The following is a 23,361-nucleotide window of genomic DNA, read 5'->3' on the forward strand; positions in this document are numbered from 1 at the left end:
ATGGTGTAGTGGTAAGGCTTGTGTGAGGGTTCCCAGCAATGATTCAGTGTACAGATTGGTCGCTCAGTCATGTCCGACACTTTGCGACCCCATGAATTGCAGCATGCCAGGCCTCCCTGTCCATCACCAACTCCCGGAGTTTACCCAGACTCACGTCCATCGAGTCAGTGATGCCATCCAGCCATCTCATCCTCTGTCGTCCCCTTCTCCTCCTGCCCCCAATCCCTCCCAGCATCAGGGTCTTTTCCAATGAGTCAACTCTTCGCATGACGTGGCCAAAGTACTGGAGTTTCAGCCTCAGCATCAGTCCTTCCAGTGAACACCCAGGACTGGTATCCTTCAGAATGGACTGGTTGGATCTCCTTGCAGTCCAAGGGACTCTCAAGAGTCTTCTCCAACACCACAGTTCAAAAGCATCAATTCTTCAGCATTCAGCCTTCTTCACAGTCCAACTCTCACATCCACACATGACTACTGGAAAAACCGTAGCCTTGCCTAGACGGACCTTTGTTGGCAATGTAATGTCTCTGCTTTTGAATATGCTATCTAGGTTGGTCATAACTTTCCTTCGAAGGAGTAAGCGTCTTTTAATTTCATGGCTGCAGTCACCATCTGCAGTGATTTTGGAGCCCAGAAAAATAAAGTCTGACACTATTTCCACTGTTTCCCCATCCATTTGCCATGAAGTGATGGAACCAGATGCCATGATCTTCGTTTTCTAAATGTTGAGCTTTAAGCCAACTTTTTCACTCTCCTCTTTCACTTTCATCAAGAGGCTCTTCAGTTCTTCTTCTCTTTCTGCCGTAAGGGTGGCATCATCTGCATATCTGAGGTTACTGATATTTCTCCCAGCAATCTTGATTCCAGCTTGTGCTTCTTCCAGTCCAGCACTTCTCATGATGTACTCTGCATATAAGTTAAATAAGCAGGGTGACAATATACAGCCTTGACGAACTCCTTTTCCTATTTGGAAGCAGTCTGTTGTTCCATGTCCAGTTCTAACTGGTGCTTCCTGACCTGCATATATGTTTCTCAAGAGGCAGGTCAGGTGGTCTGGTATTCCCATCTCTTTCAGAATTTTCCACAGTTTATTGTGATCCACACAGTCAAAGGCTTTGGCATAGTCAATAAAGCAGAAATAGATGTTTTTCTGGAACTCTCTTGCTATTTCCATGATCCAGCGGATGTTGGCAATCTGATCTCTGGTTCCTCTGCCTTTTCTAAAACCAGCTTGAACATCAGGAAGTTCACTGTTCATGTATTGCTGAAGCCTGGCTTGGAGAATTTTGAGCATTACTTTACTAGCGGATGAGATGAGTGCAATTGTGTGGTAGTTTGAGCATTCTTTGGCATTGCCTTTCTTTGGGATTGGAATGAACACTGACCTTTTCCAGTCCTGTGGCCACTGCTGAGTTTTCCATATTTGCTGGCATATTGAGTGCAGCACTTTCACAGCATTATCTTTGAGGATTTGAAATAGCTCAACTGGAATTCCATCACCTCCACTAGCTTTGTTTGTAGTGATGTTTTCTAAGGCCTACTTGACTTCACATTCCAGGATGTCTGGCTCTAGGTCAGTGATCACACCATCGTGATTATCTGGGTCATGAAGATCTTTTTTGTACAGTTCTTCTGTGTATTCTTGCCACCTCTTCTTAATATCTTCTGCTTCTGTTAGGTCCATACCATTTCTGTCCTTTATTGAGCCCATCTTTGCATGAAATGTTCCCTTGGTATCTCTAATTTTCTTGAAGAGATCTCTAGTCTTTCCCATTCTGTTGTTTTCCTCTATTTCTTTGCATTGTTCGCTGAGGAAGGCTTTCTTATCTCTTCTTGCTATTCTTTGGAACTCTGCATTCAGATGCTTATATCTTTCCTTTTCTCCTTTGCTTTTTGCTTCTCTTCTTTTCACAGCTATTTGTAAGGCCTCCCCAGACAGCCATTTTGCTTTTTTGCATTTCTTTTCCATGGGGATGGTCTTGATCCCTGTACACTGGAGACAGGGATTCAGTGTACAGAGTTCCTTGAACAGTATGTGTTAGTCACTTAGTCATGTCCGACTGTTTCTGACTCCATGGACTATAGCCTGCCAGGCTCCATTCTCCATGGAATTCTCCAGGCAAGAATACTGGAGTGGTTTGCCATTTCCTTCTCCAGGACATCTTCCCAACCCAGGGATCAATCCCGGATCTTCTGCATTGGCAGGTGGATTTTTTACCATCTGAGCTGCAAAGGAAACTTGAACAGTATAAACAGGCCTTTTCCCTGCCTTAGCTAAAATACTGCTTGAAGGAACGTTGGGCCACCCAGGTGGCTCAGCAGTAAAGAATCTGCCTGCCAGCGCAGGAGATGTGAGTTCGATCCCTGGGTTGGGAAGATACCCTTGGAGAAGGAGATGCAACCCACTCCATTATTCTTGCCTGGGAAATGCTATGGACAGAGGAGCCTGGCGGCTACAGTAGTTGGGGGTCACAAAGAGCCAGACACGACCGAGCAACTGAAGAACAACAACAGTGTTCTATTCAGTAACTAGAACATTCTGGATTAAAGGCAGTAAGGTGATGTTCGTTGTTCAAATTCCTCCATTGAAAGGACAGAATGCAGAGTCTCACTGTGTTGCTGTTTTTTTGTCCACAGGCCTGGGAGGCAGGACAGGTGGAGAACTGTTCCTCTCGCCCACAGTCCCCACCAGGAACCTCAGTGTAACCAGGAAGACCCCAAGGAGCTAAGATGGGACCTTCTCTTAAGAGGCAAGTGCTCTGGATTGGAATGAGAAGTCTTATTTTGGAGAATGGACTTACCTGGTGGCTCAGTTGGTAAAGAATCTGCCTGCAACATAGGAGACCCAGGTTCGATCCCTGGGTCAGGAAGATCCCGTGGAGAAGGAAATGGCTACCCACTCCAGAATTCTTGTCCCATGGACAGAGGAGCTCGGCAGGTTACAGGTCCATGGGGTTGCAAAGAGTTGGACGCAACTGAGTGACTAACACACACACGCTTTCTGGAGGCTAAAGGAGCTTCTGGATTTAAGAAGATGTTTGAGGAGAAAGCAAAGAACCTTGGCCTGAGGAATCCTGTGTGTGTTGACCTGTGTGAACAGGAGGCCACCTCCAGCTGAAGGGGAAGCCATGACCGTGGACCTTATAACTTCTTCTGCTGGTGCCTGGTCTTCAGACCGTCCCCCACCAGTCCTCGGAAACCAGAGGGTTTTCTCCTGCATTCTTTCATTCTCGCCACCTCCCACGTCTGCTGAGCCTTCGGACTCAGCAGTTCTCTTTTACTCCATCACTTCTCAGCTGGATATAGAGCAAAAAGTTCACTACACATAAGTCTACTGATCTTACATTTTGCTCCTTCTGAAAAGGCTGGTGTTTGCATGTTGCTGTACAAGCAGCCTTGGAAGAGCATCCGTCCTCATTGTATGTGTGTGGGGTCTGGCCCCACAGGCTCCAACATGATGCAGGTCTGTGCAGAAATTCTTCAGGCTGTAAAGATGCTAGGGCGTTGTAGGGGCCCTCGCAGGGAGCTGGATCCTGAAGGCTGGCGTCACCCACGTTCACCTTCTCGGTTTGGATTGCACACAGGTGCACGTCTGGAGGAGCAGAACACGGACACGTCTTCTGTTGACACAGATGCGTGATCAGCTCCCAGCGGGGCAGTCGGAGTCCACGTCAGAACACCGTGCTTCGTTACAGACTATCCAGCGGCCAGAGTTGATGGTGTTTCTAGAGGACCCCTTCTTTCCAGTGTGTCCGGACCATAGATGGGGCCCCACAAAACCCAAGTCCTGTTGATGAAGTGAACCTTTTCTGTTGAGAACAAAACAGCTCATGATGAAACAAAAATAATACAGCCACTGGAAACAATGGAAAATAGACTGTGGGATGTGTGTGTGTGTGTGTGTGTGTGTGTCACACGTTTGTATAAAATAAGAGCCAAGAAGAAAATTTCTGCATCTTAGCTAGACAGACTAAGAGCTAAAAACTCTTGGGGTGGTGTTGTCTGGAGAGTGAAGGAGTTGGCTGGAAGACTTCCTGACATTCCTTTGACCTCTAGGGTCCCGTAAAATATCAGGGGCGTGTAAACTGGGCCGAAGTGTGTGCTTTCTGTCTGAAGTCTCCTGGATAACCTTCGAGGTCAGCTCAGATGCTGTAGACTCGGAACTCCCCTCCCCCAATTCCCTTCCCTTTCCAGACACGGGCTTTATCTGGGATAAGGCAGCGGAACTTGGTAGTGGTAGCGGGGGAGAGAGAAGGAGGTTGCACCAGCCACAGTTTGGGGGTGCTCTCGACAAGTGAGAACAACCAGAAGGCAAATTACAGGTTCTTCCCAGGTGAGTGAAAGCCAGGCTTTCGGGAGCGCATGCCATCCTGAAGTTGTTGCTTCTTGTCAGAGGATCAAGGCTTTATCTCTTCTGCTGAAAGACAGGCTTAAGCATCTCATCTAACCCTGCTCATCTTGTTTGGTGGCCCCGGCGGGGGGCGGGGGTGTACGGAGGTCATCACCTACTAGGGTAGAGATGAGCACGCAAGCATCTGGAAAAGACTCTGTCACTGCACACCTGTCGAGATAAAGACCCAACCTCCTGCACGTGTGTCTTTCCCTGTGTCCTGAATTTCCGTGCCTTCACTGCTGTTGAAGGAACACTGGCCAGCTCCTGGGGTGTCATTGTTCTTTTTTTTTAAAAAAAAGGACTCATTTCAGATGTTTCCCTCATTTTTATACCCCACATGTGGTCATTGGTTCCAGAAGAAGTCCCACTGTGGTGCCAAAAGCAGAAGTTTCCTCTTTTCCCTCTTTTCTTCTCTTCTCATCCACGTCGAATCCCAGATCCCCAGAGCCTGAAGTGGTCTAGAGCATCGCTGTTATCTAGATCTACCCTCGACTAGTGCGGGAATCCCGTTTCCAGCATCGGATGCGGGATGGGCAGGCCGTGGGGGAGGCAGCCTTTCTGGCAGCTTGAGAGAGACCTGGGAGAGAAGGTTGGATGATGTTCAGCGTTAGGGGGGACAGCAGAATTCCAAGGAGTACTTCATCCACATGTGTCAATTTCTTCATCCGATAGTGAGCCAAAGGCATCTCATTTCTGGGTCCGGCTGTGTGTCTTACGCTGATAAAAAAGCAGAGAGTAGGGAGACAAGGAGACCTGAGTTTTTGTCCCAGGAAGTCCCACTTCTCAGCTCTTTCCATGTAAAATGAGGGAGTCACATCACACATTCCCCAAAACCCCTTCTAGCTATGCCATCCACAGTTGCCATATGGAAGGACAGAGTTCATGACTTAAAAAATTTGCTTTTTTTTTTTTCTCTCTGGCTCAAGCAAGTCCTAGCCTTAATTTCCTTTTCCCTTAAGTTTTTAAAAAGTATCCAGCAGTTGTTTGTCTATCTGATGATTTATTTTTTGGTTGTATCTCATGGCATGTGGGATCTTTGTTCCCTGACCAGGGATTGAACTCTCACCTCTTGTAATGGAAGCAAAGAGTTTTAATGACTGGACCTCCAGGGCAGTCCCCGGGTTGATTTCAGCTTGCTCCAAGCTCATGTATAAGTCACTCAAGCCTTTTTCTCCAGGTCTCAGTTTTTCCCATCAATAAAATGGGAGAGGAAGGGGGTGGTCTTAATGGTCCTCCAAGTTCTCCTCCCGTGTGTCCCGTTCTAAGCCTTGTCTGACGCAGCCCATGGCTGACGGGTAGCTCTTGCTTTGCCTTCGGCCACACCAGCCAGAGACAGGGCTGTCTTAGGAAGTCCATTACCAACGACTCCTTCAAAGCCGTTTGTACTTGTCAGTGCACCGAGCTAGAGTTTGTCGAAGGAGAAGGCAAATAGACATACAGACTGATGACAGGCCAGGGGGAGGGGGCCCGCTGTTTGCCCGGGGTGACTGGGAGGCAGAGAAAAACCTGCCTGCCGTCTTGACCAATAAGTAAAAACTGGGAGCTCTGCGTGGCTAAAACTGTAGGGGATTTATTAGCTTGCTCAGGGAAAGGCAAATATTGAGCCTTACGTTGGCCCGGCCTGGGACTTGCCTTTTGGCATTTGTATGCCGTCCGGCACCCATCACCGTGTACTCCAGGTTATCGGGTTCTGTCGAAGGCTTTTTTTAAAAGGATTTTTTCCGTCTCCTTCTTCTTTCCTTCCTCCTTGCCTGCCCCCTCGCCCCCACCCCCCAGCTCCCACCTTCTCCGATAGCTCAGCCCTGGGCTTCAGCGAGGCGGGGAAGACAGCATGGAAGCCTTGTCGTCCTGGGTGTGAGGCGCCTGTGTTCAGGGCTCCAGCTGCCCAGGGGGTTTACCGTGGCCGTGGCTCGGGGCTGCAAACCCGCCAGGTGGTCCTTGGGGGGTCTCCTCCCTCCTCCGCCCTGAGCGCTTCAGAAGTCAGGTCGCAGGCAGTTGGGCGAAGCTCGTGCCTCTCATTAAAATAAGCATCACCACCACCACTGGAAAAAAAGACACAGACCTCCTGGCTTCTAAGTTTTTCACAGTGAACACGTGATTTCGGCCTGAAATGCCCAACGGTGAACTGACCGGGCTTGTCACTCTCCACGTGAGGCCGGCTGGGACCTGGGACACTGCTGTACCTAGACAGCATCTCCTCCAGCAACAGAAGACAGAGACGGTGAGGACTAGACATGACTGTGATGTGCAGCTGGGGCAAATGCTGGACAGTAACATAACAGAAAGGCTCAAAAGCCAACTGCCACTTCTGAGGCACCTGGAGCAAAAGCAGGGGGTGGAGAGCAAACGCAGGGTCCTGCACGTGTCCCCTGCACACAGCACCTCCCAGGTTTGCCCACCCAGGCCCCGCTCTGCCTGACCCTTGGACCTGCCTCCTGCCCTCGCCCCGTGGAAGGAGCCAGCTCCCTCCACTTGGGGAAAAAGCAAGGGGGCCTGTTACTTGTTTTCATTGCCCACTGCTGTAGCAGGAGCCCGAACAAAGCTTGCCTGAATTTCTTGTCTGGTCTGTCATCAATTGCTGTTGATCGGGTAAGGCCAAGAACCCGTGGAGATATCCAGTCCCCAGGGGATGGACAGACACCCAGTCTCTCCAGTTTCCAAGAATGAGCCTCAGCAGAACCAAACTAGCTGGCATGTTCTTTACCCTATGCTGGAAACATCTTCAGTCTGAAGCGCTGCAGCTCCAGGTATCCAGGCAGAGATCCACATGCCCAGGCAGAGAGCCAGGTGCCCAGGTAGAGATCCAGGTGCCCAGGCAGAGATCCAGGCACTCAGGTACAGATCCAGGTGCCCAGGTAGAGATCCAGGTGCCCAGATCGAGATTCAGGTACTCAGGTAGAGATCCAGATATCCAGATCAAGATCCAGGTACTCAGGTAGAGATCCAGGTACTCAGGTCTCCTTGATGGTGGTCCCTGATACCCACCCGCTGTGGGGTACAGCATACCAATGCACATTGCTCCATGTCAGACGCCCAAGGCCCTTTTCTAGGCCACCCTGCTAGCCATCCGTGGAGAAGACTTGGTCCCAGCCCACCCGGATATAGCAGTTCCCCACTACTACTCATGCGGTCAAGAGCTGGGAAATGTTCTGGAATTGCTTAATTAGGAAAGCTCCTTTCACACTCCAGTGGTGATTTTTGATTGAACTCAGCATGAGTTTTAATCCTCTGGCAGTTCTTCCTGGATGAGTCTATGTTGGGCAGCCAGGCTACTGAAATCCTGTGCATCCTTAAAGGTCGTTTCAAATGCTGCCTGCTCTAGGAAGCCTTCCTGGGTTTATTATTCCTTCTCAATCGGTTGTGACCTCCCACTCTGTCACATTCTCTTAAAGCATCTGGCATTGGCTAGGGACCCCAAAAAGAATAAGTTTGAAAGTGTAAGAGGTGACCCAGTTTCTGCTTTTATGAGAGAAACAGAGTATTGAGAGAAAAAAAGTTTAAAACAAGTTCAGAATAAGCACAGTAAATGACACAAAAAGTGTTATGGTAAGGAAAGGGCGATCAGCGTTTTGGGGTCCCTGGCCAAAGCCAAGGTCACTGGAGACCTGCAGTTCAGAAGTCTTGAGTCGTAGCCTCATGGCTTTTACCCGGTAGGTATACAAGGAAGATGTGGAGTTGATTTTCCGTATTCATGATCTGTTACTGTATGTCCCACTAAACTTGCCTGGTGTTTTTTTGTTTTTTTGACTGCCTATTAATCAATAAAGTGTTTCCTGAACAGCAGAAAAAATGTGCTTGTTCCTTGATTGGTTGGTTTTTCTGCAGAATCTCTTCTTGAAATAGAATATGCCTGCTTTTTGCCAGTTATCTGAGAGCTAGGGCCATTTTTAGGGGCTTCCCAGGTGGCACTGTTGGTAAAGAACCCTGCTGCCAATGCAGGAGACATAAGAGACACAGGTTTGATCCCTGGGTCAGGAAGATCTCCTGGAGGAGGGCATGGCAACCCACTCCAATATTCTTGCCTGGAGAATTCCATGGACAGAGGAGCCTGGTGGGCTACAGCCCATAGGATCACAGAGAGTCAGACACGACCACAGCAACTTAGCATGCATGCAGAGTGATTTTTAAGATAGGAGAGAAAAAATTTAAATCAGAAGTTTAGATCAGAATTTCTAAAGAATTTCACTGTGTCTAATAGGGAGAGAAATGGAAGAAAAGCACAAGACATGTGGGATGTCCTTTGCCTTTAGGATCTTACAGTCTGGTTGGACAAGAACCACACATATAAAACCATCAATTGCATTCGCCAAATAAACTCACGGTTAGTACTCCTGGAGAATCTGGGTGGATGATGCTGCCTGCCTGCTCTCCATCCCATCATGAATGTTTCCAGCAACAGAGAAGTTGGACAATGGTGACCAGATTCCCTGCTAAAGGGGATGGACTTCCTAGGTCCAAGGGCACACACTCCTGAGGAATGGTCCTTCCTAGGTCCAGGGGCTTAACATTGGAGGACAGAAAGCAGAGAAAGAGACATCACTCTAGAGCAAGCAGACCCAAGGAGAGAAGACACTGCTCCCGTTTGTCATCTGATTAACCAGCCTTTCTGTGGGGCGGGGAGCAGAAAGAGAGGCAGAAGTTTCTGTTTTGGGGAAGAGAAGAACTCAAAGACCACCCCCTCTTCTTCACACAGATGAGTAAAGTTAGAATTTGGATGAAGTGGGTGTCATCTGTGGGCTCTGGTCACCAGGACCAATATCAAACGTTCAAGAAATGATAAGACACTTGGCCAAGCAAAACCAAGCAGTTCAGAAAATAATGCACGCAGACATGGAGAACAGACAGGTGGGCCCAGGGAGGGAAGGGGGAGGGTGGGGTGAATTGAGGGAGTAGCGTTGACATAAACACTGCCATGTGTAACAGAGAGAGCTAGTGGGAAGCTGCTGTATAGCCCAGGGAGCTCACCTGGGTGATGACCTTGCAGGGTGGGTGGGAGGGAGGCTCAGGAGGGAGGGGAGAACACACACATATAGCTGATTCACTGTTCATTGTACCTCAGAAACTAACACAACAGAGTAAAGCAATTATACTCCAAAAAAGGAAAAGAATACAGCCCAATGTCTTACAGGGCGATAGGGTTTGAAAGCTCTTGGCAATGCTTCTCACGTGAATCTCACAGCAACGCTGTGAGATGGTATTAAGACCTTGTTGTCATGGGTGATGAGAGTTAGGTGAGGGAGATTGAATGACTTGCCCTAAACCACATCCTGTAAGGTCCTTGCCCTAAGGACAGTGTCACAGTTTCTCTGTGCAAACTGTATCAGTCACGGCAGGCTGCTGTGACAAAACAGCCCGGAATCTCCGTTGCTTTGTCTAAGGCATCGTCCCTGTTCATTCCTCAGGAGGATGTGTGCTGGCAGTTGTGGAAGCAGGATGCTCTTTTTCATGCACATATTCAGAAACCCAGCTTCCTGCCTTACGGCACCACCTGAGCTCTAGCAGTGACACTTCTGGGGGGTATCTTAGCCTCATCTTTGAGCAGCTTCGTAGGGTTTAGATGAGTTATTCCAGGTGTGGCAAAAGAATGACGCCAGGGACACAGCATTCAATAAACATGGGCTTTTAGCTCTATGCTGGGACCTGTCTGCCACAACTCTGGGCTCACGAGATCTCTGCATCTGTGTGGGAAAAGACTTCAGCTGCGAGCTCCACCGCAACGTCTGCGTTTCCCCAACGTGAACAATCTCCCCAGCTCTGGCAAGCTCTTTCAGCTACGTGGTTTGTTTTAAGGGTCTAGAACTGAGTTCCAGCGAAGAACATAGATGATAATCCCTGGATACTGGCCCTCGGACAGTGATTCCACTTCCTGGGGCCCCTCAAGACCACATGAGCTTCATGTGACCCTAATACTGGTCAAGATTTTTCTCCCCAAGGCCAAGTTCTCTCCCAAACCTGCTGAGTGCCTCTACAAACCAAGGAAGCTCTGCAGGATACTCTATCAGACGGACATATCGGGTTCACGGAAACTTTCTGTTGCTTTCTCCCCCCAGGGAGAGGAAAGTTCTGATCTCACAATCCAGGCAGCCTTTCTCCATTTTCACACCTAGATTTCAAATCACACCCTTCTCCTCCACTGCCGCCCAACAAGCTCCCCTCTCAGCTCTCCCCTCCTGCTGGGCGTGGGTTCTTGTAGCTACGAGACCTCCGTCGCCCAAGATTTCTGGCACCGGCTCATGTGTTCCATCTTCAGCTCTGCTGGCACCGCCGGAGAATGGAAAGGCTGGTCTGTTTACAGGACGCGGGGCCAGAGCAGCATTAGAAACTAAGGAGCAAATAAAATGTTGTAAACACATTTCCTTTCCAGTAAGGAGTGTTCCTTGCCGGGTCCTTCAACAGGAACCATTTTTCTCATGTGTTTGGATTAACGCTCATGCTGAGCAATTACCCTGCCCAGGGAGGGGCTCCCTGTTTCCGTTGGCTATTTATTTTGATTTTGGGCACCTCTCCCCGCTCTGAGCATCACACACCTAATAGTAAAGAAACTGGGCTCCATCTCGGGGCCCAGGGAGCAGCCCCTCCCCAGCCTTCCTCTGTCGTCTCTTCCATCACTCTTTTGGCTCCAAACAAGGTGAAGGCCTGGGCTGTGGGGGGAGTTTTGCCCTGGGATGGAAGCCATTCTCCATGGAGAAGGAGGGAAGGAGGTGAAGCAGAGGAGAGAAATGGCTCCAGATAAAAGCTGGAACGTGCACAAAGGGTTGTGTGCGGGTGACTGTCTCTCTGTAAAGGCTCTTCAGCAGAGCCTTCGTGTGAGTTTTCTGCGGGAGCCGAAAGCCATTGATCTCAGGTTTCCTGACTCCAGCAGGTAGCTTATTGTAAAACAGTTCATCCAGAGGGGAAAAAAACACCTTGTTTCAGCATTTTGATTTTTTTTTTTTTTCAGTGCTCTGAACCAGACTTGTAAGAAAGGATATAGAGAACACTCCTTCCCCTGCCCACCCCCAGTTCTGAAATAGATTTCACTGGGGGGGAAAAAGAACCAAACAACTTCCAACAATGATTAATCTTGTTTACAAATGCGTTGTGCTATGAAGGGCCCCTGTTTGCCGATTTTTTTAAAAAGAATTTTTATTTAAATATTTTTGGCTGTGCTGGGTCTCTGTGGCCGCGCCGGCTTTTCTGCAGTTGCGGTGGGTGGAGGCTTCTGTCATGTTGCAATGGTATTTGGGCCTCTCCTCGAGGTGGCTTCTCTTGTCGGAGGCCTGGACTAGGCCTGTGGGCTTCAGGAGCTGCACCTCCCAGACTCTAGGGCACAGGCTCCATCGTTATGGCATACGGGCTCAGCTCCTCTGCAGCACGTGGGATCTTCCTGCACCAGGATCGAACCCGTGTCTACCCCCGAGCCACCAGGGGAGCCCCCTATTTACAGATTGCAACTCCTCCCCTTCCTCCTTCCCCTCTGCCCCCTGTTTTCCTTCTGTGCAGTGATGGAGGAGGGGAGGCCCGCCCAGTGCTGACGGTGGTCAGTGCGGGGAATCCTCACTTTTAAGTTCATGTCACTTCCCAAATTCCTTGCCTTTGCCGGGTTGCCGCCGTGAACTGATGTTCTTGGAGGTGCTGAATTCAGAGTGGCGGTGAAGAGTGAGCCAAGTGGTGCTGACTCACAGACAAGTCATGGGATGACTCTGACTTCGGAGTCTTTAAGGTTGGACTCAGTGGAGGCATCAGGAAGAGGCTGGAGATGGAAGGTGGGGTCTGCCGCTCCCCCGCCACAGCTTCTCCATGAACCCCCCAGACTGCAAATGGCCTTCCTGACGGCCACCCCTACACCTCCTCCCAAAGACATCCCAGACGGGTCACCAGGTCACCTGCCCTGGGCTTTACCTGGGTCATGAGTTGGTGACAAAGTGAAGAGCAAAACGAGACCCTTTCCCCTCTGGCGGTTGTGGACTTTCTCACACCTTGTCTTCCGAGGGCGAAAGGCTTCTTCTTCCAGGGGGTGTGAGACCCTCATCAATGAAACCCGGTCGGCACTGGAATGATCCTGGACACGCGTGATAATGAGTGAAAAGTGCAGAACCACGTGCTGAGCCTGGATCCCAAGTGTGCTGCCGGCCCTGTGCCTGGTGGAGGCGAGCCTCGAGTAGGCTTTTCCAGAATCGAGGAGGAGGAACGTCTGAAGATCCACCCCCAAGCTGGTGCCCAGGTCCCCTCAAGAGCAATGGGAGAGTCTCACTTAAAAAAAAAAAAGATTAGTATTTGGCAATCTGACCCAGTGAGAGACTGTGGTCCTTGTTCATGGACTTTGGTCTGGGGACCTCCGAGGTTCTGGTGGGTCAATTAAGCCACCCAACCTCCCTCGGCAAGTTGGTGGTGAGCAGTGATGGATCAGGCCTCTGGTCTCCACCTGAAACGGGCTTCCCTAGAGAGTACCTCAGGGAGAGGAGGCCCGAGAAGGTGTCTGCGGAACGGGAGGAGGGCTCCAGTGCAGGCAAAATGCTGCAGAAGCAGAATGCATTCATGGTAGCGCTGTGCCTGCCGTCAGGGGTGGGCGCGCGTGCTCCGGGGTCAAGAATGCTTTGAATAAGAGGCGCTGAGGGCGGACCAGCCCTCCACGGGGCCTGCTGGGCTCTCCAGGGATGGGAAGACTTCATCCGGGCTGCAGCCCATCCTCAGTTCTGCTCTATTTAGAACACTTTTCTCTTTTTTTTTGGTGGAAAGCAGATTGCAGAGGAGGAAAGCACCCAGCCAGGCGGGGAGGAGTCTGGTTCTGCCCTGGCTTCCAGAACTGGGGGTGGAGGGAGGGAAAGGTCAAGGCTGAGACTCAGGGCAGGAGGCACCAGCCACAGCCCGCCCCTGCCCCCCATCTCCTCCTCATCGGCACCTTTTCCCTCCAGCCTGGCAGGCAGCCCTTCTCTGGGCAGAGCTTACGGAGGCAAGGTCGCAGAGGGAGACCATTTCCACTCTTACAACGTGAGATAGGCACGCGACATTTTATTTTATTTTTTTTCCCACAATATTTGAATGTATGTCATAGATTGTCCCATGCATTGTAACAAGACAATCACATCTTGTTACAAAAACCAAAGTCCAAAGGCAAAGAGAAAACCCTTCATGTTGTGCTTTTTTTAAGCATAAGCATTAACTTCCAAGAAGCGCCCCCCAAAGATTATTGGTCAGAGTGTCTAAACTACACTCTGAGCAACATCCTAGAATTTTCTGATTGAATTTATTATTTTTTAAATTAATTATTTTAATTGGAGGCTAATTACAATACTGTGGTGGTTTTTGCCATACATTGACATGAATCAGTCATGGGTATACATGTGTTCCCTATCCTGAACCCCTGTTCCACCTCCCTTCCCATCCCATCCGTCAGGGTCATCCCAGTGCACCAGCCCTGAGCACCCTGTCTTATGCATCGAACCTAGGCACTCGACATTTTAAGTCCCAGAGTCCCTTTGACAGAAAGCCCCACTGCGGCAAAGACCTGCTTGGGTGAGGAATGCTGCCTGGTGGACTCCGTCCCCCGCCCCCTGCCGTGGAGCCCAGCAACGCAGGAGGCTCTGCCCACTGGGCTCCAGTTGGCATCTCCGACTTCCCTTCTCTGCTGGATTCTTTTGCACGATGGGCCAGAGTCACTCACCTTCTGGGTCAAGGCAGCTGTGAGATGAACGGCAGCTGTTCCTGGAGAACTTTGAAGCAGCAGTGTTCTGTACCTGATTGTGCATGCGTGTGTGTGTGTGTGTGTGTGTGCGTGAGTCGCTTCAGTTGTGTCTGACTCTGCGATCCTATGGACTGTAGCCCACCGGGCTCCTCTGTCCATGAGATTCTCCAGGCAAGAATACTGGAGTGGGTTGCCGTGCCCATCTCCAGGGCATCTTCCCAACCCGGGGATTGAACCCACAGTTCAAGTCTCTTAAGTCTCCTGCATTGGCAGGTGGATTCTTTACTATGAGTGCCACCTGAGAAGCCCTTTATAAGGATTATCCAGCCCCAAATGTCTATAGTGTCAAGATCGAGAAACTTTTTTTTTTTTAAACCTCCGCTGCCAGATTGAAGGGCTTCCCTGGTAGCTAGCTGGTAAAGAATCCGCCGGCAATGCAGGAGACCATGGTTTGATTCCTGGGTCAGAAAGATCCCCAGGAGAAGGGAAAGGCTACCCACTCCAGGATTCTGGCCTGGAGAATTCAGTCCACGGGGACTATACAGTCCATGCGGTCGCAAAGAGTCGGACACGACTGAGAGACTTTCTGCCAGGTTGAAACAAACGTGAACCCTCACCTCCCGGCTCTGCATCGCTTTATTTATCAAAGGAGAAAAAGAAATCTGTTATTTTTTCCAAGTGCATTTCCCCCTGTATCTTATCAAGAACCACCAAGTTCAGCACACCCTTGATTAGTCACTTCCATTAACAGTGTTTATTTTGGGGTTTGTGTTTATTTTTTAACGTGGTTGCCCTCATCCCCCTCTCTTCCTTATGCTCTTGTGGTGCCGGCCAGCTTTCCAGCACAATCTCGTCCACTGGGGTCCCCAGTCCCCGAACCCACTGGGCCAGCTCCTGAGGTGGGAGGGCAACCTCTCCGCCCACCCTCCCTCCTTTGGGGGGGCTGGGGCTTCCACTCCTGGAGTTTCTCTTAAAGCCGCAATCGGGCAGTTGTCCTCATCCCTCTGATTTCTCGGATACGCTTGAAAATCCTTTTCATTACCGACTCCGCGGACCAGCCGACCCGTGACAGCGCCAAGCCTTTATTCCCGTTCCCGGCTGTCCGCATTCCGTGAAACCAAGGACGCTCAGTGGTTTCCTCCCCTGAGTCACAGCAGGGAGATTTCTGACTTGTGGGTCTCTGCTGGGTCTCCGCACCCCTCCCCTCCTCACTGCCGGGGTTCTATTTAAGTGTTTCTGAGTCACGGAGAGCTGATCCCTGCCCCTCCCAAATGGCAGAGAGATTTTGGGGCTTATGACTGAGTACCCAGAGCTCCAGGGAGTCTCTGAACAGCTTTGGCGGTGGTGGTGGGGGTGCTTCCTCTTTGACTGAGCAGCCCTCCCACCATCCCTGGTGCTCCTCCCCAGTTTCAGCAACCACCACGTTCCCCAGGAGGTGACTGACAGAGCCCCCTTCAGCCCAAGGAGTCCCTCCCCAATTTGGGAGGGTCTCATTGCTAGAGTTGGACCTAAGCACTGACCCAAAGTTTGCAGAGAAAACCATGGCACAAGGATGCTTCCTGGCAGGCGAGCTGCTCAGAAGGCCCAGGTACCTTCCCCCTCCCCCAAACTCCTTCCTGGGACGTTTATTTGAATCCCACCAGGGAGGTGGCTACTTTGGGGTATTTATTTGTTTAAACATGGGTGGCTCCTCCAGAGGAAGGTGTCAGGTTTCAAGGTTGGAGAAAGGGTTGCAAACAGAAAGTGGGTGGTCTGGAGGAGAAGCAGGCCAGGGTGGGGGTCCCAGAGCCCAGCCTTTCTAGGTTTGTAGGTGAAACTGCTGAGCTGCTGTGGCCTCTTTCCAGCCCCAGTGATCTTCATCTGTAAGACTTGGGGAGGGGCATGTGTTCTGACTCGGGGACAGCCTTTTTGTAGACTGTTGAAAAGAGCATTTGGAAATCATGATGATTTAGGGGCAGTCCCTCCTATTAATTTATCCTGAGGGTTTTGATGACTTATCTGAGTGCCTGGGGAGGAGCGGGAGGCTGCAGGCTGAACTGGTTCTAACTGCAGCCCCACCTCCAGGATTCTGAAAGATTCAAAAGAACCAGGGCACTCGTGGAACGGCAGATGTTATGTTGTTATGTGCTCAGTTGCTCAGTCGAGTCTGACTCTTTGTGACCCCATGGACAGCAGCCCGACAGGCTCCTCTGTCCATGGGGATTCTCCAGGCAAGGACACTGGAGTGGGTTGCCATGCCCTCCTCTAGGGGATCTTCCCAACTCAGGGATCGAACCCGCATCTCCTGTGCCTCCTGCATTGCAGGCAGGTTCTTTACTCGCTGAGCCAACAAGGGGAATGGCAGAGCCTCTTGCCTAAAATCTCTTGAGTTTGACCGGAATGACCAGCCCTGCCTTGTGTCCCAGGGCCAGCCTCCCTTTCGGATTAAACTGGCAGAAACGTATCTCTGATGAGTTTGGGGGGTTCCTATCAGCCCTGAACAACAGAGTTTGGAGTTTTGTATTCTGCAAGTAACAGTCAAAGAAAACAAAGCCAAGATGGAAGGAAACCCAGAGGTGCGTGAGATCGCTGCTCTCCGGTCCACGGCTCTCCCAAACCTGGAAGTGACATGAGGTAGCGTCTTATCTCTGAGCCTCTCCCACAGCTTCTCTGCTAGGAACTGCAAAGCGCAGAAGAAGCCCGCTGCCACTATGCACAAACTCACTGCAGAAAAGAGGTGGGGTTTCGCCTGGGGGGAAGCACCGGTGAGGTTTTGGAGACACAGGTCTGTCCAGTGAATGACATGGTTACATACAAGAGATCCAGTAGAGATAATAGAGAGTGGCTGCCTTCTGCTGTTCTAACAAGGGGAAGAGGAGACGGAATTCACAGGGCCATGCGGAATTATGGCTTCCCCGGTGGCTCAGACGGAAAAGAATCTGCCTGCAGTGCCGGAGACCCAGGCTCAATTCCTGGGTCGGGGAGATCTCCTGGAGAAGGGAATGGCAACCCACTCTAGTGTTCTTGCCTGCTGAAAAGAGGGAGGATTTTGCCTGATGGGGAAAGCACCAGGGAATCCCATGGACAGAGGAGCCTGGCGGGCTACAGTCCATGCGCTTAGGTCAAACAACAGAAATTATCTCTAATACTGCAAGTGATGGCACCCAAAGAGGCTGAAACATCCCTTTTTTTTTAACATTTGAAGGGATAAAAATGCTATTTACCAAGTCTTTCTGAACAGAGAAAAAGACTGTCCCTAGATGAATAGCCTTATTAAGGAAACCTTGTTTGGAATTAGTGATATAATGTGCATTCTGAAATATTTAAGGCTGAAGGGGCCTGAGGCCTGCATTTTGCCTTGTTGTTCAGTCGCTTCACTCGTGTCCGACTCTTTGCAACCCCATGGACTGTAGCCCACCAGGCTCCTATGTCTATGGGATTCTCCCAGGCAAGAATACTGGAGCAGGTAGTCATTTCCTCCTCCAGGGATCTTCCTGACCCAAGGATTGAGCACAGGTCTCCTGTATTGGCAGGCAGGTTCTTTACCAGTGAACCACCAGGGAAGCCCATTTTACCTTGACATGTGTTTAAAAGATAAGATGGGTTGATGGATGGATAAATGCATAGATATGTGATGAAACATAGTGGAACCCTGACAATCACAGTGTCTAGGTGGGTATGCGGAAGACTTTCAAGTAAAATATTGGGGAAAGCACCAAACCCTGGGCCACCCATGGTGATTCAGACTCAGTGAGTTGCCGACGAGGTCTAGGAATGTTTTGAGCTTTTCGAGAGCTTCTGACAATGAGCCAGGTTTGTTGGGGCCCCCATGGAAGGGATTGGTTTTCCTCAAACTTGGATGCACGCCAGAATCCCCTGGAGATTCTGCCAAAATGCCGAGTCTGATCCAGCAGGTCTGGGGGTGGGGGCCTAAGCATCTGCATTTCTCACGGGCTCCCAGGTGACGCTGATTCTGGCCGTGCGTGGACCACATCTGGGCAGAAAGGACGAGCAGGCTCGCCCGGGATCTTTGCTTCTGAGTAGTCTGGTGGGGCTCAGCATGGGCTTCACTCTGGAGTCGTCTGGGGAGCTTTAACATAAACTGATGCCTGGGTGCGGAGTCTCACGCCCAGAGATTCTGGCTTAGTTGGCTGGGCAGCAGCACGGGCAGTGACATGTAAAGGCTCTTTAGATGATTCTAATGTGCAGCCGCTGGTTTCACGTCATGAAGGGACGCCATGGAATATTAAATTTCAGGAAATGAACTTTTGCACAGAAGGATGCTGTGATGACACCCACGTGTGCAGAGGTTTTTCCAACCGTGAAAGACTTCGAACCCAGCCATCCCCTTTCCATCATAATGAGAATGACTGACAGCCAGCGGTGAGCATCGGGTGATTTTTGCTGTTCATGTCATCATCACAGTACCAACGAGGCAGGCATTGATATCCTATTTTATTTACTTAATTTTTTAAAAGAATTTTTTTAATGTGGACTATTTTCAAAGTCTTTATTGAATTCATGACAGTGTTGCTTCTGTTTCTTTTTTTTTAATGTTTTGGTTTTATTGACCCCAAGGCATGTGAAATTTTAGCTCCCCAACCAGGGATCGATGGAGAAGGCAATGGCACCCCACTCCAGTTCTCTTGCCTGGAAAATCCCATGGACGGAAGAGCCACGTAGGCTGCAGTCTATGGGATCGCTCAGAGTCGGACACGACTGAGCGACTTCACTTTCACTTTTCACTTTCATGCATTGGAGAAGGAAATGGCAACCCACTCCAGTGTTCTTGCCTGGAGAATCCAAGGGACGGGGAAGCCTGGTGGGCTGCCGTCTATGGGTCGCACAGAGTCAGACACGACTGAAGCTACTTAGCAGCAGCAGCAGATCAGGGATCAAATCTGCAGTCTCCTGTATTGGAAGGCAAAGTGTCAACTACCGGACCCCTAGGGAAGTCCCGGTATCCTATTTTACAGATGGGGATATCAAGTTTGATTGAGTTCAGTGACTGGCCCAAGGTAGCTCAGCTAATACGGTAAGTCTTGGGCAGACATATGAACCAGGTCTGCCTGACTTCAAAGGTCATACTCCTCAACAGTCATGTCACTCTGTGGTCCTCGTGATCTATGCCAAGAAGCTGGTAAGCTGTAGCCCATGGGTGTGCCACATCTGGCCAGCTGCCTGTCTTTATAAATCAAGTTTTATTGGAAAACAGCCCTGCGCCTTCATCTGTGGATCGTCTGCATCGGCTTTTACGCTGTCACGGCGGAGTTCAGCGTTTGCAGCAGAGACCCTGAGGCCTACAGAGCCGAAACTGTTTACTCTCCCGTCCTTGACAAGGAAGAGTTGAATGACCTTTGATGGATTGATGAGGCAGCTAGCACAGAGCTGGGACACAGTCCTGGCTGTGATCTGAGCAGAAGGACTAGCCCATGGAGGATGAACTTCAACTCACGGTCCCTGTAGCTCCCTTTCTCTGCTTTTTTTTTTTAATGTCTTTATTTATTTTTGGTTGCACTGGGTCTTTGTTGCTGTGCTTTCTCTGCTTGTGGTGGGGGGTCTTCTCTTCATTGCGGTGCATGGGCGTCTTGTTGCAATGACCTCTTGTTTCGAAGCATGGACCCTAGGGTGCTTGGACTTCAGTGGCTACAGTGCATAGACTCAGTCACTGCGACTCGTGGGCTCTCGAGCACAGGCTCTAAGGGTTGTGGTGCCCGGGCTTAGTTATTCTGCAAAATGTGGGATCCTCCTGGATCAGGGATCGAACCCGTGTCTCCTTCATTGACAGGCGGATTCTTTACCACTGAGCCACCGGGGAGGGCCCCTGCATTTACTGCATGACCTGCATTTTACTGCAAGGGTTACAACTTGCTTCCTTGGAGCAGATTTTGATGCCAAAATTTCTGATCTGCTTTCTTCAGAGTGGGCGGTTTTACTCCCAAAGCTACGGCTGTCACAGGGCTCTCTGCAGGCAGAGTGGGGCGAGGGAGGCCAGCTGGCAGCTACCTTCCCCTGCGACACCCTGGGAGGCTTTCGTGGAAAAGCCCAGAGCCCCCTTGCTCCTGAGGGCCAGCGGAGGCTTCAGTCCCATCCCGCCAGCCAGCCATCCACCCAGAAGCCCTTTCAAGCAGCGAGGAAGGAAGAGAAGGGAAATGCCAATCAATCCATCAAAACCCCTCCCTCCAGTGGCTTCCAGGCCTGAGCATCCTTGACCCCGGGGGCCCAGGGCCAGGCAAGCAGGGGAAATGCATTTGGTAATGATTCTAGACTTCCTGTTTGGTTCCTGTCGGGGGCTGAGATATGCATGCTCCTAGCATATATGTAATCACAAGCATTCTTTCTTTTCTCCCAGGTTTTTTTTTTCTCTTTACTATTTTTCTTCCTCTGGCGCTCCTTTGCATTTTTTTCATTGTTCATTGGTATAAGGAGGGCCTCCTTTGGGAAAATTGGTGGAAAAGGAGAGGTGAGGGGCAGGAAGAGGGCAGGATACCCTGCCTGGATTCCTGGGGGCGTTGGCCTGGGTACCGTATACACTGTGTCTGCCCTGGGACAGACACAGTGGGAAAGCTGAAAAGAATCTGTTGAGGTTTGCAAACGTTTGGTGGTGGTAGTTTAGTTGCTAAGTCATGTCCGACTCTTGCGACTCCATGGACCGTAGCCGGCCAGGCTTCTCTGTCCATGGGATTCTCCAGGCAAGAATACTGGAGCGGGTTGCCATTTCCTTCTCCAGGGGATCTTCCCAACCCAGGGATTGAACCCAGGTCTGCGTTGCAAGCAGATTCTTCACCACCTGAGCTACGAGGGAAGCCCTACACAAACATTTATTTAGTGCTCGTTGTTGTACACGGGACTGGGGCTTCCTTGTTGGCTCCGCCGGTGACGAATCCGCCTGCCAATGCAGGAGACACAGGAGACACGGGTTCAATCCCTGGATCAGGAAGATCCCTTGGAAGAAGAAGTGGCAACCCACTCCAGTATTTCTGCCTCAGAAATCTCAAGGACAGAGGAGCCTGGCAGGCTACAGTCCATGAAGTCACAAAGAGTCGGACATAATTGAGCGACTAAGCAGTTTGGTGTGCATGGGATCCTAAGACACACAGAGAAGTCGCCTCTTATCCTGTAAGAGCTCAGAGATGAGAAGGAGAGGGAGGAAAGGGAGAGTTCAAAGCGGTTTGATGATCAGGATGGCAGTATGTAGGACGGGGACTTCCCTGGTGTCCGGTGGTTAAGACTCCAGCTTCCAGTGCAGGAGACGCAGGTTTGATCCCTGGTCTGGGAGCTGATAATCCCTGTGTCTCGAGGCCAAAAAAGTCAAAAACAGAAACAATACTGTGGCAAATTCAATAAAGACTTTAAAAATGGTCCGCATCAAGGAAATCTTGAAACAGAGGTAGGGTGGAGATGGTGCTGTATGGGGAGGGGTCGTGGATCCTTCAGCTCAATTCTCTTTTCCAAACAAGAATGAGCCTTAGTCTCAGAGATGGGGGCACGATGTGCCTCTCACCAGATACCAGTCAGAACTAATAGAACCCAGCATCATTGCCGAGCCCTTGGCACCACTGCTGGGTGTTACAGGGCAGGTGGACAATTTGCTGCTCCCCCGTGTACCAGCCTTAGTCCAGGGGGCTGGGGGGCTAGAATCATGGGGAGAACGGGGCTCTGGGGACCTCAGAGGTGATCGCCCTTCTTTCCATTAAATCAGGACTCTGGTCGCTCCATCAGGGGGAAAGGCGAGTTCTCCCTTTCCAGCACCTCCTGACGTCCTCCCTGCTGGCAGTCCTGGCCCTGGCTTTGGCCTCACCTTGAAGGGGACAGGATGTGTTTTCAGCTGGGCCCCTATTCCTCCGCATCTTGGCCGGACATGAGTGCAGCTCAGGAGCACAGTTGTGGCCACAGGGCTTCGGGGGCCCCTGAGCGCACCAGGCGGACAGAGAGGAGGCGGGGATGAGGGGTCCTCGGTGCCGCCCGCGGGGCCCAGCTGGCCCCTGCCGCTGGAGCGCTGGGCCGGGTGCTGGTTTTGGTGGCCCCGGGAGTGGCCGGCAGCCAGGACTGCAGCATGGCCTGCCCTGCAGGAACCCCCACCCCTTCTGCAAACCCCTCACAGGGCTGAGCTGCCGGTACTAGTGAGCCGGGCCTCTGGGTTGTCAAGGTGGGCGTGGGCAGGGAGGGGATCGGGACCCCTGTGTCCTCTTCCCTCACCCACCGTTTCCCTTCTTCCCCCTCTTCCCCATTGTTCCAAGAGCTAAGTGGCAAAAAAAAAAAAAAAAAAAAACACCCGCGGGCAGTATGGCCTGATATGGGCGCTTTCGATTTGCGTGGGAACTCCCCACCTGGTGTCCTTGTGGAGTTGCTAAAACCTGGGCATCCTCTGAACTCCCTGAACTGAGGGGAGGGCAGAAAAATAAACAGAGCGCTCTCGAGATGAAACACTAGCGCCAGCTAAGAACTCCCACCCGCTGGAGAGGGCTCCCGGGAGCCTTTTGAACACCCATCTCCCCGGGATCCTGACAGCACTTTCCCAGACGAAGGGCTGGCGGCTGTCAGTGCACAAGGAGCCCGGTACAGCTGTGCCCAGCTTCGCCCTAGCAAGAGGGCAGCGATGCTGGCTGCAAAAGAATCTTCCAGAAGTGCCAGGGGTTCTCCCAGAGATAGAAGCCTCTCAGCAAGTAAGCGGACTGCTCATCGCTTTCTAATCCACCGGTTTAGTCTCTCTGAATTTTCCATCTAGAGTCCTCTTCCCGGCCCCAACCCTGCAGAGAGAGGAATGCTGCCTTTTATCATTTTGCCAGGTGAACATTCCTTTCGAAATATAATAATTACCTCCCAATGCATCTCCTTGGAAAATGCATATGCATATATGTACATATACATTTGTGGATGTGCATATACATACTTTTGTGTTCATATAAACAGTATATAAAGAATTTTAAACCGAGCGAAGACCCAACATACAAATAGTACCAGGGCCCCTAAGACACACGCCTTGTGCCTGGAAGGGTGAATAGTCCTCCAGTTTGCTGGGGACTGTCTTGATTTTAAAATGGAAAATTCTGTGTCCCCAGAGGCCCCTGTTGTTGCTGCTCAGTCGCTCAGTTGTGTCCGGCTCTTTGCGACCCCATGGACTGTAGCCCACCAGGCTCCTCTGTCCATGGGATTCTCCAGGCAAGAATACTGGAGTGGGTTGCCATTTCCTTCTCCAGGGGATCTTCCTGACCCAGGGATTGAACTCTCAGATTCTTTTCCGCTAAGCCACTTGGGAAGCCCCCCAACAGATCCCCCAAGAGTGGGGCAAATTGGGAAGGCTGATTGTGACAGAGCCAGGCAT

At 50.8% G+C, this 23,361-nt stretch overlaps 1 long non-coding RNA gene across 1 annotated transcript in view; it reads left to right on the forward strand.

Moving 5' to 3' along the window:
• The window catches only part of LOC109574409 (uncharacterized), a 162,963-nt gene extending 154,780 nt beyond the window's left edge, over positions 1 to 8,183 (forward strand). The window contains exon 3 of the long non-coding RNA XR_002183085.2: positions 2,638 to 8,183. This is a non-coding gene — a long non-coding RNA (uncharacterized lncRNA). The remainder of the gene's footprint in view (positions 1 to 2,637) is intronic.
• The last annotated feature ends 15,178 nt before the right edge of the window (positions 8,184 to 23,361 follow it).

This window comes from Bos indicus, chromosome 19 (assembly GCF_029378745.1).
Source record: "Bos indicus isolate NIAB-ARS_2022 breed Sahiwal x Tharparkar chromosome 19, NIAB-ARS_B.indTharparkar_mat_pri_1.0, whole genome shotgun sequence".
NCBI lineage: Eukaryota > Metazoa > Chordata > Mammalia > Artiodactyla > Bovidae > Bos > Bos indicus.